Source organism: Mustela lutreola, chromosome 2, assembly GCF_030435805.1.
Source record: "Mustela lutreola isolate mMusLut2 chromosome 2, mMusLut2.pri, whole genome shotgun sequence".
In the NCBI taxonomy this organism is placed as follows: domain Eukaryota; kingdom Metazoa; phylum Chordata; class Mammalia; order Carnivora; family Mustelidae; genus Mustela; species Mustela lutreola.
Genome location: NC_081291.1, coordinates 188,343,234 through 188,358,256, shown reverse-complemented (window position 1 = coordinate 188,358,256; position 15,023 = coordinate 188,343,234).

Sequence of the window (15,023 nt, the reverse complement as noted above, 5' to 3'; positions counted from 1 at the left end):
TTCTCTGAAATTGCCTTTGGTTAAAATTTTTGCACTCACTTATATAGTATATAGCAAAGGCAAAACGGGGGGGGGGCGGTTTACTAACTAGTATTTTCTCAACTCAGTATTTTTAGGTTTAAAGTTAATTTTCACACTCTTATAAAATACACTTTCTTTGGGATTTTTTTTTTTTAAGTTTTAATTTATTTGAAAGTGACCTAGGGGGCAGGGTGGAGAGAGAGAGAGAGGGAGAGAGAGAGAGAATGAGCCAGGGAGGGGCAGTGGGAGAGAGAGAAGCAGACTCCTTACTGATCAGTGGAGGGGGGGGTGCTGGACCTGGTCCTGGAATTGGGGCTGGACATGGGGCTCCATAGGGGGCTTGATCCCAGTACCCTGGGATCATGACCTCAGCAGAAGGCAGATGCTTAACCAACTGAGTCACCCAGGTGCTCCAATTCTTTGGGTTCTTGATATCCATTTTAAATATTCTGAAGTAAGATTATGAAGAGACAATATTTTAAGGACTTGTCTTCATTTATATGAATTGCCTTGTGTTTGTGATCACTGTCGACATTTTTTGACTGCCTGTTTATTCCATCACATTGGTATCTGTCTCCTCCACTCATCATTTTAAGTTACACCATTTTCTGTGGGACTATATTTTCCACAAGAATAAACTCTATCAGCATTTGATATTTTTAAGTTCAACCTTCTTATTTGTGAGCAGCCAACAGGAAGTGAAAATCTTGTTCAGCTTCAATCTATTATCATCTCTATATGTGTTAATTGGGATTCAATCAGGAGATAGAAACCATATAGTAATTTGAAGAATTTAATATAAAAAGTTATTAATTATAACAGGGAAATAGAGCAATGAGGAATTGGTTAGTAAGATGTAAAGAGAACTCCAAAGAAAGTAAGAATAGCATATACAAGTGTAGCTACTACCTCTACAGTGGAGACATCTACAGAAGAAGACCCTGAAGGTTAGATCCAGACCTTGTTAGAGAAGCGCAGTCTTAGCCACTGAGTGCCAGAGAAATCACTGGAGGGCCACTGGCAGAAATTGCTAGAAAAATGTCTTACAGGACTTGCCATAAATCTACCCACTAGGGTGCTAGTGAAATCTCCTCACAGGGAGATGTAACATCAGAGGGACTCCACTAGAAAGTCAGCAAAAGGGAAATTGCATTTAGATTTTATTACCAAGAAGGCAGTGGGGTATACTAATTATTTATGTTATTAAAAGTCTTTGGAGGGGCCCCTGGGTGGCTCAGGGGTTAAGCCTCTGCCTTCGGCTCAGGTCATCATCTCAGAGTCCTGGGATCAAGTCCCGCATCAGGCTCTCTGCTCAGCGGGGAGCCCCTTTCCTCCTTCTCTCTGCTTGCCTCTCTTCCTACTTGTGATTTGTGTCTGTCAAGTAAATAAATAAAATCTTAAAAAAAAAAAAAAGGTCTTTGGAAACTAAGATGTTGAAAAAATACTAGAGGGGGAAGAATATGTGAAAAAAATTGAATTTATTGTGAAATAGAGTTAATACAGAACATAGATAATCTGATTGCCTATACAGCCTCAAAATAAATAAGCAATTCTTCTAGCCAATCAACATATCGACCATTTCAATATTACAACACATATTTTTAAATTATTCATGTAATTTTATCAGAATAATCATGTAAACATAGCCTCTAAAGCAGACTGAAATTTTTAAGTGGGATTATGTAACATGATATAAAGATTTCAGAAGCATTTCTTTTGAAGTTTGAAAGTCTGAAAGTAGGAAAAAAAATGGGATTGCATTTGCTTGACTTTCTTTTAACTCCCACTTTAAAAAAAAATTCTTTGGTTCTAGTTTAGAGTACATTGTTTCATAACTTCAACATATTTGACCCTAGTTTCGATGTGGGAGTTGGTGAGATGAGAAACTTCAAACTGTGATTTTGAAACCCCCAGTTCACATGCTCTGGGGTGATACTGTGAAGAGACTATTCCTTAAAATAAATGATTTGATCTTCAATCAAGAAAAGTGTTAACTTCCTGGAAACTTTCCAGTTTGCTGTTCTGAAGAACTCAATTTAGCAATTTCATCAACTTTCACTTATCCATGTTATTGGAGAGAAGCAGTGGCATGAATAATCTAAAAGTGCAGTTAATTTTAAAAGAATTTATATGAAGTGATTTTCTGTAGTAGATTTAACTTCTTAGTTGTGTTGTACCTAAGCTAATAAAAAAATTAGTTTTTCTTTCCTCAGGGCATAATAATTGGCACCTCAGTAAAATAATGTGTGATAAGAGAAAGGCAGGCACTTTTGTTAGCTAACATGAAAAATTCCTTAAGCAGTATAACCATATGTGGACAGTTAGTTGAAAATTGCTGGTAAGAAGAAAGCTTACTATATGGGCATCTTGGTGGCTCAGTGGGTTAAACCTCTGCCTTCAGCTCAGGTCATGATCTCAGGGTCCTGGGATTGAGGTACATATCGGGCTCTCTTCTCAGCAGGGAGCCTGATTCCCAACCCCCGTACCCCCCACCTGCCTAATTCTGATCTCTCTCTCTCTCTCTCTCTCTCTCTGTTAAATAAATAAATAAAGCTTACTATATGTGAAAAATTGGAGGATCAATACATCTGACTCTACATTGTGAGATGCTGACTGGACCTCATTTATACACATTAGTGAGGAAAATGTAATTCACCAGCTTATCCTTCTGTGAGTTCACAGATTTCAAGGCACTCTGTAAATTATAAAGCATTACACAAAGGCATCCTGAATTGGAAGTTGTCATAAAGTGGTATACAGATTCTTTGTAGTTCTCATGAATAAACATATGGAAGACATCCTTTAAAAAGCTACTATTTTTTCCCATGTTTTCTCCTTTCTTTTTTCCCAATTAACCAGATAGCAGGTTCTCTGATTCCTTACCTCAAAGAATGATCCTACAAGGTATTTGTTTCTAAAAGCCTAAGCCTATCAAAGAACAAGGATGACAAGAGATGGTTTCTAGTAAATTGAGAAAGGAAATTCCTTGGTGGCATAATAAAAAAGAATTTGATAAAGTAGTTTGGGAGACTTAGGGAAACAGGTATATTAATAAGGCATTGAGATTCTGGTTCATGCCAAATCAACTGCAGACTCAGTCAGCTGAGAGAAACAGCCTTAGAACAGCTGCAGTAGCTAAAGGAAAATGTCATTCTAGTAACTAACAACAACAGATGAAACCAACTTGAGAAATCTACAGGGAGACTGGAGTCTCTCTAGGGTCAGTGTATGTGGGGAGGCTGATGGCTACAAAATAACTGAGAGAGGCAGAGAGAAAATACTTTTGAAAGTACAGTTTAAATACCACTGTTCTTTTATCTGTTGATTCTTGATCAATCTGAAGCAATAAGAGTAGTATCAGGGCAAGATCAATGCTCAATGCAAGAGTGAAATTGATGGAAACTGGTCTGCCCTGACCAGTCATTTTTAAATGTTTCATTCTAACTCCTCTTCCTGAATCACAAACTTTGCCAACTGCTTCCTCCTAATGTTTCTCAGAATCATGCTCATGAATATATGAAAAGTTAATGTATGATAAAGGTGGCATCACAAATATATGTAGAAAGGACAGATTGCTTATTAGATAGTGTTGTAAAAATTGACTCATTACATGGAGAAAAATAAACTTGGATCTCTACCTAATTCCAAATAGAAAGGTGAACTCCAAATTGTTTAAAAATTTGATGAAAAATAAAACTATAAAGTCAGTAAACAAATTGTTAAAGACTATCGTTACTAAGATACTTTGAGGAATTTCTTAAACAAGATTTTGAAAGCACTAACCATGAAGCAAAACAAATAAAAGATGATAAGAGGGATAATATTGAATAAAGATATCATGAAAAATATAGAAAAGAAATAATGCATAAAGCTAAAAAGAATTAATATTAAGCATATAGAAATTGTAGTCAAATAGAGTGGTAACTGTAAACCAACTAGAAAAAAGATAGAAGTCCAAATAGGAAAATGAGCCAGAGAGAAAGGAAATGTACAAAACAGGAAACTCATAAACTAAGAAAGATATGAAGATATTTTATAATTCATTAGTAGTCGAAGAAATTGAAATAAAAATAATTAGATATCATATTAAACCTATCAAATTAGATAATGGTGAGTCTTGTCAGGATATGGGGAAGTAGAGCCCCTGTTGTGATCTGCCAGGGCAGGTAACCTTAAGAACAGTCAGACTCTTCTTGGTCAAATTAAATGTATATACAACCCATGACCCAAAAATTACATAGAAAAGATACTCTCACATAAGTGCTTGGAAGGAGACATACAAGGACTTGTACAACCAATTGTCTGTCCTCAGAAGGATGAATAATTGAAATGTGGTGCAGGCATCTCACAGAGTATTAATTATTAGCATCTAGCCAGTTATACATATACCACCATGTATTAATGTTTAAAAAAAAAAACACTGAAGAAATAAAATGTAAGAGTAGAAGTGTATAACATAAATTATAATTTTAAAATGTGTGCAGCAAAACAATGGGACATATATTCCAAGTATAGATACGGGAGACAAATTCATAGAAAATATATTAAAATAACTTCATAGAGACATGGTGAGAAAGAAGACTGTAGATAAAAGTAAATGATTCATAGGTACAGATTATAACAATAGCCAAAATATGGAAGCAACCAAAATGTTTATTGATCCATGAATGGATAAATAAAATGTAGTGTATATACATACACACACACACACACACACACACACACACACACACATATATATACACACACACATAAAATAGAAAATGATTCAACCTTAATAAAGAAGGATATCCTGCCATTTGTGACAACATGGATGAACCTGGAGAACATTCGGCTAAGTGAAATAAACAGACACAGAAGGATAAATATTCCACAGTCCTGCTTGTATGTAGAGTCTTAAAAAAAAAAAAAAAAAGTTGAACTCACAATAACAGAAAGTTGAATGGTGGTTATTAAAGGCTAGGGGCCAAAGAGGGGGGAAAAAGGAGGTTAAAAAAAAGAACTAGATGGGGTATCTGGGTGGATCAGTGGGTTAAAGCTTTTGCATTTGGCTCAGGTCATGATCACAGCATCCTGGGATCGAGCCCCACATTGGGCTCCCTGCTCAGCAGGGAGACTGCTTCCCTTCCTCTCTCTCTGCCTGCCTCTCTGCCTACTTGTGATCTCTGTCAAATAAATAAATTAAAAAACGAAAACAAAAAAACAAACAAAAAAAAGTAGAATGGAAGCTGCCAGGGTTAGACTGGGGGGGAAGCAATCATAGAGAGTTATTGCTTAGTAGGTATAGAGATTCAGTTTTGCAAAATGAAGAGTTCTGGAATTATACAGTGGTGATGGTTGCACAATAATATGAGTGTACTTAATATCACTGACCTGTACACTTAAAAATACAAGTTAATAAATTATATGTTATAGGTATTTTACTACAATAAAAAAATTGGGGAAAAAAGCTTAACTCTCCTGCTGGATGCTAAACTTGATGACCATACAGAAGGAATGATGAAGATCAATGCCATGAAATTTTGTTTGAGGTCCTTCTGAGCTCCTTAATGAACCTATAGTTTACAATGATATACACATTGCAGGTATAACTGCAAAAAAGATGCACTGTTCACTAAGTTGTTGCTTTTTTTTTCCTACTTATTTCAAATTAATTTCAAAGTTACAGGAAAAAATGAAGGAACAGTAAAAATATACACCACTTACACTTAATTCAGATAATTAATTCAAATACTAAAAGTTTTTCCAATAACATACTTCATATAAAACAGATCCAGATCAAGATCTTTTTACCTGTAGATGTCATTTGATCCCGAACAATTCTTTGTTTCTTCTTGAGTTTACTATCCTACACATTATTGAAGATAAGAGAACCATATTTTTTTAGAATGTTTTTTAATTTGTCTCATGTTTCTTCATGATTAAAGTTATGTCCTTGAGTAGAAATATCACAGGACTACCTTTGTTTTCTTATCAATAGACCCTAACTGGGGCTATGCAATATGAATTTGTACTGTCATTTGTGATGTTTGATGTAATTATTTGAGATATCAGTAAGGATTCTCTATGGTAAAGTTGCTTCATTCTCCCTTTTTAAAATAGATGAGTACTTTGAGGGTGAATACAGAGAGACTGTGCAGATATTCTATTTCTCATCCAGGTTCCAGTCACTCTTAAACATCAATTACTGTTACTTGCCTGTATTTAATTGTGATGATATTAAAGGGTAAATTTCTGATTTCATCATGTCTTCTAAATTTGATACTCAGCACTCTACTATAATGAAAACATTTTTATTTTCCTATTTACTTTTTAATTTAATCTATGGATTTGTGGATTCTTATTTTATTCAATGTGATAAACACAAATACTGTTATGTTTGGAACTCAGTTTGTTCAGTTGGGCCAATGACAGTGCTAGCCTCTTTAAACTAGCTTCTGTGTTTTTATAATACGTCTTCTCTATTCTTTGAACATTTCCTTGTTTCTTGTGCAACAAATATTTTCCAGACCCATGTTCTTTCCCAGCCCCAGTCCTGGAATCAATAATTCTCTAAGAAATGGTAGTTCCTTTTAGTAAAAAATATTCATTGGCAAAATTCTGAATTCTAAGAATTCTCATTTCTGTTGTGGACTTTCTGGTTCCAGGCTCTTCAGTGGATGAAGTCATACACACATAACCACAACATAGTAAGACATCTATAATTATTCCTATATTTATGAATTCACATCTCTACCTCAAAGATCAGTACAATAGTTTGGGATGCATTCTAAACTTCACTCTTATCATATTTGACAATCTTTTCTCCAAATGTGAAACTTGGTTCCAATTATCTTCCTTGTATTTATTTATGTATTCATTTAATCCCTCATATATGAGCAATTTCTGAACTTTACTGGGATGCTGCCTTACTTACTTTCTGCTTATAGGCTTTTAAATAAAGCCAAAGAAGGAAGGAAGGAAAAACAAATGGAGGGAAGGAAGAAAGAAAGGAGTTTGATGAGTTTGACATATGTCTATTAGTGTAAACTTCAGGCCCATTAAGATGCACAGTATTTCTCTCATCTCAATAAATTGTCATGTTCTTTTTCAGTCAACCGTTCAATCACTGCTATGATTTCTATCAGCATAGCTTAGTTTTATCCATTCCAGAAATTCATTTTTTAAAGATTTTTTAAAAATTTATTTATTTGACAGACAAAGAGATCACAAGTAGGCATAGAGGGAGACAGCGAGAGAGGGGGAAACAGGCTCTCTACTGAGCAGAGAGCCTGATGTGGGGCTTGATCCCAGGACCCTGAGATCATGACCTGAGCCAAAGGCAGAGGCTTAACCCACTGAGCCACACAGGTGCCCCAAGCTATATGCACTTTCATTTTAAGATAAGTCCATTTTTAAAAAGATTTTATTTTTATTTATTTGAGATGGAGAGAGAGCGAGCGAGCAAGCAAGAGCATAAGAGCAGGGGAATGTGAAGCAGACGAGCTCAATGTGGTGCTTGATTCCAGGACCCAGAGTCATGATCTGAGTGGAAGGCTGCCTCTTAACCAACTAAGCCACCCAGATGCCCCTGAGAAGTCTGTTTCTGAGAAAACATTTTTCAAGTGAGAACTTGTTTTTCAAAGTGATTGTATTGTTTTATACAGGCATCAAATATGCCTAATGACACTTTTATATAAAATAATACATTTAATTTATGGTTGAAATGTATTATTTTATATAAAAGTGAAGTGTGTAAACCTGGTGATTCACAGACCTTTACCCCTGGGGATAAAAATATATGTTTATAAAAAATAAAAAATTAAAAAAAAGAAACATACTGCAAGGTGATATAGGAGTTTTATGTGTATTGATTCTCCTAATAAATAATTTGAGCTTGTATAAAAAAAAAATAATACACTTCAATACTAAGATATAGATCTCTATTCTCATAGACACAATATTCTAATCATTTCTAAAAAAAGTACTTAATTTTTTTTTAGAATCTCTAAGAATATTTGTTCTATTATATATATATATATATATATATATATATATATATATTAGGAAATAAAGATAAATTTTTGGGTGTTTGAAAATGAATTACACAACAAATCACTGAAAGATTAACAGAAAGGTTACTCTCTTGACTCTCCTTGTACTTGCACCCTCCACATATCAAAAGGGAAGAGATAGGTGAAGAAAGTGTCTTACCTGGAAAATTATTTTAAATAAATAACAATAATTTAATAGAAGATGATCTGGTCTCACATTTTTAAACAAGATGAAAGATCTACACTTTTTCTTTTTAGTGCTAATTTCACCTTGTTTCATTATTTCTTTTTATGGTCTAATAGAGCATTAGTGCCATATTGAAAAAGTCCTATTTTCTTCAGAAATTTACTTAAATCTTAATTAATTGATTTGTTATTGTGTTAAGGAAATCTTTTATATTTGATAAAACATGAACTATATATTCATTTTTGTATAATTGAAAAGATTCTAATAATGCTTCTACAGATTATTAAATTTTATAGAATTAACATATTTGCTTATTTCTGTTTGCCTTTCACAAATCACAAATTTAGCATAACAGAAAAACACTAAAATTAAAGAATAGCAGAATTAGATGCTATAAAAGTTCTCATAAAATAGCAAAGTAAAATATTATATATAATTATGTTTTTTAAAAATATTCTAAGACATATATTATTAAACAGAAATAGCTTTGAATATATAAATTCTGATAATGAAGATGCATATAAAACAAATAATTTCAAGTATTAATAAGAAAAATAATTAAGTATAAACATGAAATATAATGGTCTAGTTATGGATTTGTTAAATTAGAACTGGTTTGTTATCTATTATGGGCATTTAAACTAATACTTAGAGGCCTAATTTATTCTTTCAGAAATTTTGAAATCCATAACTGTAGAAGAAATATTCTCATAAACCTTTTGATCTTTAGCTATATTGGAACAAAATAGAATTGAATGGTGAATATATAACTTATTTTGGCACATTTTGCTTGGTGAATAATACCCACTAGCCTTATGATGATAACCAGTAAAAATTTCCTTTGGTAAGCCTTCATTTAATTGGAAAAAAAATACACTTTTTTTTAAGAAATTAGGAAATACCTAATTTCACCAATTGTCAAAGTATACCTTTTATTCTTCTACATTATTCACATTAATTTTTATAATATAACTGATATAAAGCAAGTATTCTTAATATTGCAAGCATAGCATTTATAGGGATAAAGTAAAATCATAGTCTGGAAGAAAAAATACGTAAGAAGGAGCATAAGTATTTGTATGATATTAGTGTTTTATGGCTACCCAGAAAGTAAATAATGTTGCTTATGAAATTAGAGCAGATAGCTCATTTTTTCTTGTTCTTCTATAGCTCAAAATAAGACTCTCAGAAATTAGTTTCACTGAGTAAATATAAAAAATAGATGAGAAAAATTAATGAATAAGAGGCTTTAAATTCCAGTAAATTGAATAGTTAGCAATGAAGGAAAAACACCATCATCACCTGTTTAGTTCACTCATGGGAATATGGTAAAACTTCATAAAAGTATCATATACAAAAATCTTGAAATTACCAAAAACTGCTAATAATATGATATTTGAAATGCATTGTGTGCATTACAGTCAAATTAAATATCTTGATGACTTATGATATCTCAAGTGTTCAATAAATATTTATTGTTAAATGGTATTATGTATTTCCTACTTAAGTATAATATAGGAAACTTTTCTTACTTTCTTCAAAGGAAAATGTGAAGAGTGAGGAGGCAGAACTAGAGTATTAACTATGTTTTGGTAATGTTTATGTAGATTTGTAGTTCATACTGAAGGAAATAAATGAGACAAAAGTAACTGAATATTACTTTGGTACTTTACTGTGCATGAAGAGAATAATAATAGGGAAAAGAATCTAAAAAAAATGAGTCACATAAAGAATGTTTATTAAAAAACAATTTGCTCTAGGAAGCTGAATAAATATTCTGGAAAAAAAAAAAGTTCATCTTAATGTTAAAAAATACAACAGAGACAAAAAGGCCATGAAAAAATACTCCAAGAAAAGTTGCAAGATAACAATGGATGATTAGATGGTTAATTTTATATGTTAACTTGACTGAGCTAAGGGATACCCAGAAGTCTGGTAAAACATTACTTCTGGTTGTGTTTGTGAGGTGTTTCTGGAAGAGATTAGCATTTTAATGGTAGAAAAAATGAACTGATACATTATCGGTAGATACCATTCAATCATCTGGGGGTGGAAATAGAACAAAAAGTCAAAGAAAGTGTGGATTTGCTTTTTTTGTTGGAGTTAGGACATCCATTTTCTCTTGTCTCTGGACTCAGCTAGGACTGGGACTCACACCTTTAGCTTCTGTATTCTCTGGCCTTGATTCTCCAACTTGCAGATGGCTGATCAGAGAACTTTTTGACCTCCATAATCACACAAGAGAGAATGAGAGAGAGAGAGAGGGAAAATTGGGTGAGGGGGGGAACTGAGCGGAGAGAGAGAGAAAAAGTCTCCAACAGACTCCCCACTGATCAAGGAGGCTGAAACAGGGCTCCATCCAGAGATCATTACCTATGCCAAAATCAAGAGTTGAATGCTTAGCTGAGCCATCAAGGTACTCCTAGAATTTATGTATGTCAAAGGCCAAATGAAGGCCCAATAAAATCACATATGTGCCTAATGTTTGCATATATATTTCATATATGTACACATGCATACACATAAGTACATGTATATGTATATACATACTCAAAAATTATATTCACACATGTTCTATGTAAGAATTGTGTGTAGAACATAAAGAATACTTAACACTTTGAAAAGTTAATTTTTATTTTATAGTAATACTTTATGCAAAATAATTGATTTACAGAAAGTCTGCAGTAGAATGTGGCACATAGGGGTGCCTGAGTGGCTCAGTGGGTTAAAACCTCTGTCTTTGGCTCTGGTCATGATCCCGCGGTCCTGGGGTCCTGGAATCAAGCCCTGCATCAGGCCTTCTGCTTAGTGCAGAGCCTGCTTCTCCCTCTCTCTCTCTCTCTGCCTGACTCTCTGTCTACTTGTGATCTCTGTCTGTCAAATAAATAAAAATAAAAAAATAAATAAGTAAATAAAATCTTTAAATATATATGTGTATATATATATTTTATATATTTATTATATATATTTATATATACATTTTTAAAGTTTTGGGATTTTTTCTTTATAATTTAGAGGTTGAGAAAACACAAATGAAATTTCATAAGTGTTTTCTCAACCTTTAAATTATAAAGAAAAAAATCCCAAAACTTTAAAAATTGGTCAGGTTGGACACTTTTTCCTTTCTCTAAAATTAAATGATGTGAACAAGATTCCTTAGAAGACTCCCAGATTTTCAAAGTTGCTTGAATTTTCCTTAGTTATTTGAAGATCTTACCATATTTCAAGGAAGATATTTCATGATAGAGTAATTTTTATACTAATTAAATTTTTTGATAAGGGATACACATTATATCACATAGTGTGCACTATATGCATAGTATGAACAAATATTGTACTACTTAAGCAATAAATAATATTTAACATCACATTTTTTAGATTGCCAAAGAAAAAAAATTATATACAGAAATTATAAGCAGTGATTTAATAAAGCTAAAGTAACTGAGAGGAAAAACATAAAGCAATGCTGAGAGGAAAAGCAAAAGTATTCTTTCCTTCAACAACCATTTGATAAACAGTTTGTTGTTGTAGTCTAATCAGACAGATCTGACAATGAAAAATTGTCTTACCTTTTCAACTTATAGGTCTTTGTACTTTAATTTTTCAGAGTTGAATGATCTCATAGTGCTGATATAATCTTATAAAAATGGAGGATATTAAAGACACATTAATCTGATTCGATGTGTATATTTTGATTTTTTCAAGATATGTCAAATGAAAAGGTTGTTTTCTACATAGTAGCTCAAATGTTTCCAGTCTACCATCTGAATGCCAATACATAGATATAAGATATGAGGGATACTTCAAGTCTGCATGTCTAAAGTAAAGAGGCCTGTGGCTTAAACAAAAAGTAATAATCAGTACTCTGGAATCATTTTAAAATGCTACCTTTTTTTGGTATATATTTTGTGAGAAATACTCTCCTTACCTTGTAGATGATGACTTTGAGAAAAAAGAATTGAAAAACTTTCTCTAACCTCAGTATTAAATTTACTCATCAATTGAAATTCGCTTATTTGAAAACTATAATGTTATTCATTTATTTCCTAGATCCAGTAAGACTTGTATTTGGTATACTCTACTTTTGCTCTACATTATTTTTCTGTTAAGCAATTATTGTCCCAAGCCATGCAAACAATTAGTCAACAAACTTCTTCAGCTATCCAAAATTATATTTTTACCAAAAACTAATAAAGTCACTTTTTATCAAATGTGATCTATAAAAATGTATAGTTCATTTTAATTTATATAATTACCTATTTAACTACTTCTTATGTACTTTGAAATTAGGTAGAAAGTTTAATTTAGCTAATATAAAGAAATGAGTGTAAATTTAATTGAGACAAGAAAAGGAAAGAGATGTAGAAATGATTTTCTCTTGCTTATAATTAGATAGTTATTTTTAATGTTGATGTTTTAAACATTGCAAAGCATATTTTTCAGTGAATTTGAGTTAGATTATGCATGCTATGGAAACCCACAACCTGTAAATCTTAGTTACTTGAAGCAACAAAATTGGATTCTTGCTCTTGTTACCTGTATATTATGTGTATTTTTTCACTCAGGCTCTCCCCATCTCCTTATCTGGGATCTAGGCTAACAGAGAAGCCAGTGTGTGGAGGTTGTAGGTTTCGATGGTGGATGGAGAAAAAAGAGAGAGGGAGAGAGAGATCTGCAAATCACTCACTGGCTTTTAGAATTTCAGCCTTCCCACTAGTATTTCTTTATTTTATTTTATTTTATTTTTATTTTATTATTTTTTAAATTTTTTATTTTTAGTATTTCTTTAAACTGGTGGTTTTAAACGTATGTTCCTTGGACCAGCAATAGCAGTATCATCCAAAAACTTAAAAATACAGTTTCTAATCCTACCCCCAGAGTTAAATTCTCCGTTTAAATACTCTGGATAGTTAAACATCCATTGTAATTAAATACCTAGTGTATTTCTAACAAGTTCCGAGGTGATGAAAATTCATTTAGTCATCTGTATACTGAGCTGTGGCCTAGAAATCTATGTTTTAACAAGCCCTTCAGTAGATTCAGATGCACAGTAAAGCTTGAGAACCAATGCATTAAACTTACCTAAGTCCAACTGCAAAGGAGTAAGGATGTACAATCCTATGAGTGCTCTGGAGAGAATCAAAAACATTTGGCCAAAGATAGTGGATACACATGAGTTAAAACATTAGAAAATATGATTACTATTGGGTTCTAGTCAATTTCTTCTGTATTCTTCTCTATTATGAATACCTTTTTATTACACACCCATTAAAAGGAAACATGGAACTGTAAGGACTTGATAGAAACATTCAGAGGTTACTATATAATTGGAAAGACTGATTGAATAGCAGTAAGAAACAACTTTATTAAGCACCTATGTGGCACTGTCAATCAACTTGTATGGGCTTGTTGGCTGGAGCTTTGTATTGAGGGTTTTGGATCATCATCACATTCATTATTAAAGAATGCTAAGGTAAATCCAGTTAGAAATGTTCACGTGGGTGGGGAGGGGAAGGGCATAAATGCCATGATCTTGTCAGGCTTACTAAGCAAAAAAGTGAACATTATGAGAAGTAATTAGGTTTAAAAAGTGCAAAGTGAAGAGAACCATAAGGAGCGATATTCCTAAAGACATGTCATGTGGTTTTGGAGAAAAAAAGTTTCAGAAATTATGAAGAGAGAAAACATTTTCCTCTGTAGCACTGTAAGTTCCTATATGGCTCCATTTTCTTTTCAGTTGTATTATTTCCAGGCTGGTTTCTTTAATTTCTTTCTTCTTAGAACACAAGAATAAAGTTCTTAAACTTTAGTTCTTATCTTCCTAAAGCATACTATAATGTGTATTCCTGGTTATTTTATTGTTGTGTGCTACTAAAAGTAAATAGTTTATTTTTTCTTTTTCTTTTTTTTTTTGCTATCTTTTTGAATAAAACCTTATGAAATATTCCTTTACCCCACTGCCACTGTTATCTTATTCCAAATTTGTAAAGCTGATCTGACTTAATTCTAACATTTGCCCTTGATAATTTTACACTTTAGGCTATTTAATATCATTTAATGTCTCTATTGTTATATGCTTGAATTAGTATCACAGATTCATTTAGTCATCTGTATATTTATATAAAAAGAAAAGCTACACTGACATGGTCTCAAATAATGAAAAGGAATTAAATTTATGTCTATACCCCCACAATAGAATAAATTTCCAATCTGTACCAGTATAGGGATGATGGGTAGTTCTATTTTTGTAGGCTTCTTAGTGACCAGAATTTTCAATGAAATTAAGCTATGTCATACTCTAAGGTATATTAGAATTATAGTTTTACATTTTTAATTTGTCATTATAAAACTTTATTTCTGTAAAGATTTTATTTATTTATTTATGACAGAGAGAGATAGTGAGAGAGGGAACACAAGCACAGGGAGCTGGAGAGGAAGAAGAGGTCTCCCCACTGAGCAGGAAGCCCAGTATGGGGCTGGATTCCAGGACCCTGAGATCATGACCAGGGCCAAAGGCAGAAGATTAACAACTGAGCAACCCAGGGGGCCCCCATTATAAAACGTTAAAGGAAATATTTAAATAAATCTCTGACAAATATACATTAATAACCTAGATTAGAAAAAGCCAAAATCAAAATAAAAGAGGAGAATCTCTTTGAGAAGAATTTTAAGAGAAGCTGTAACTCATTCTCTAGCTGTAACCCTGCTCATATTTTATTGAAACATTCTAAATACTTGGAATTTCTGGACATGGTATTGTGAACAAGTAAGTTTAGAATTAT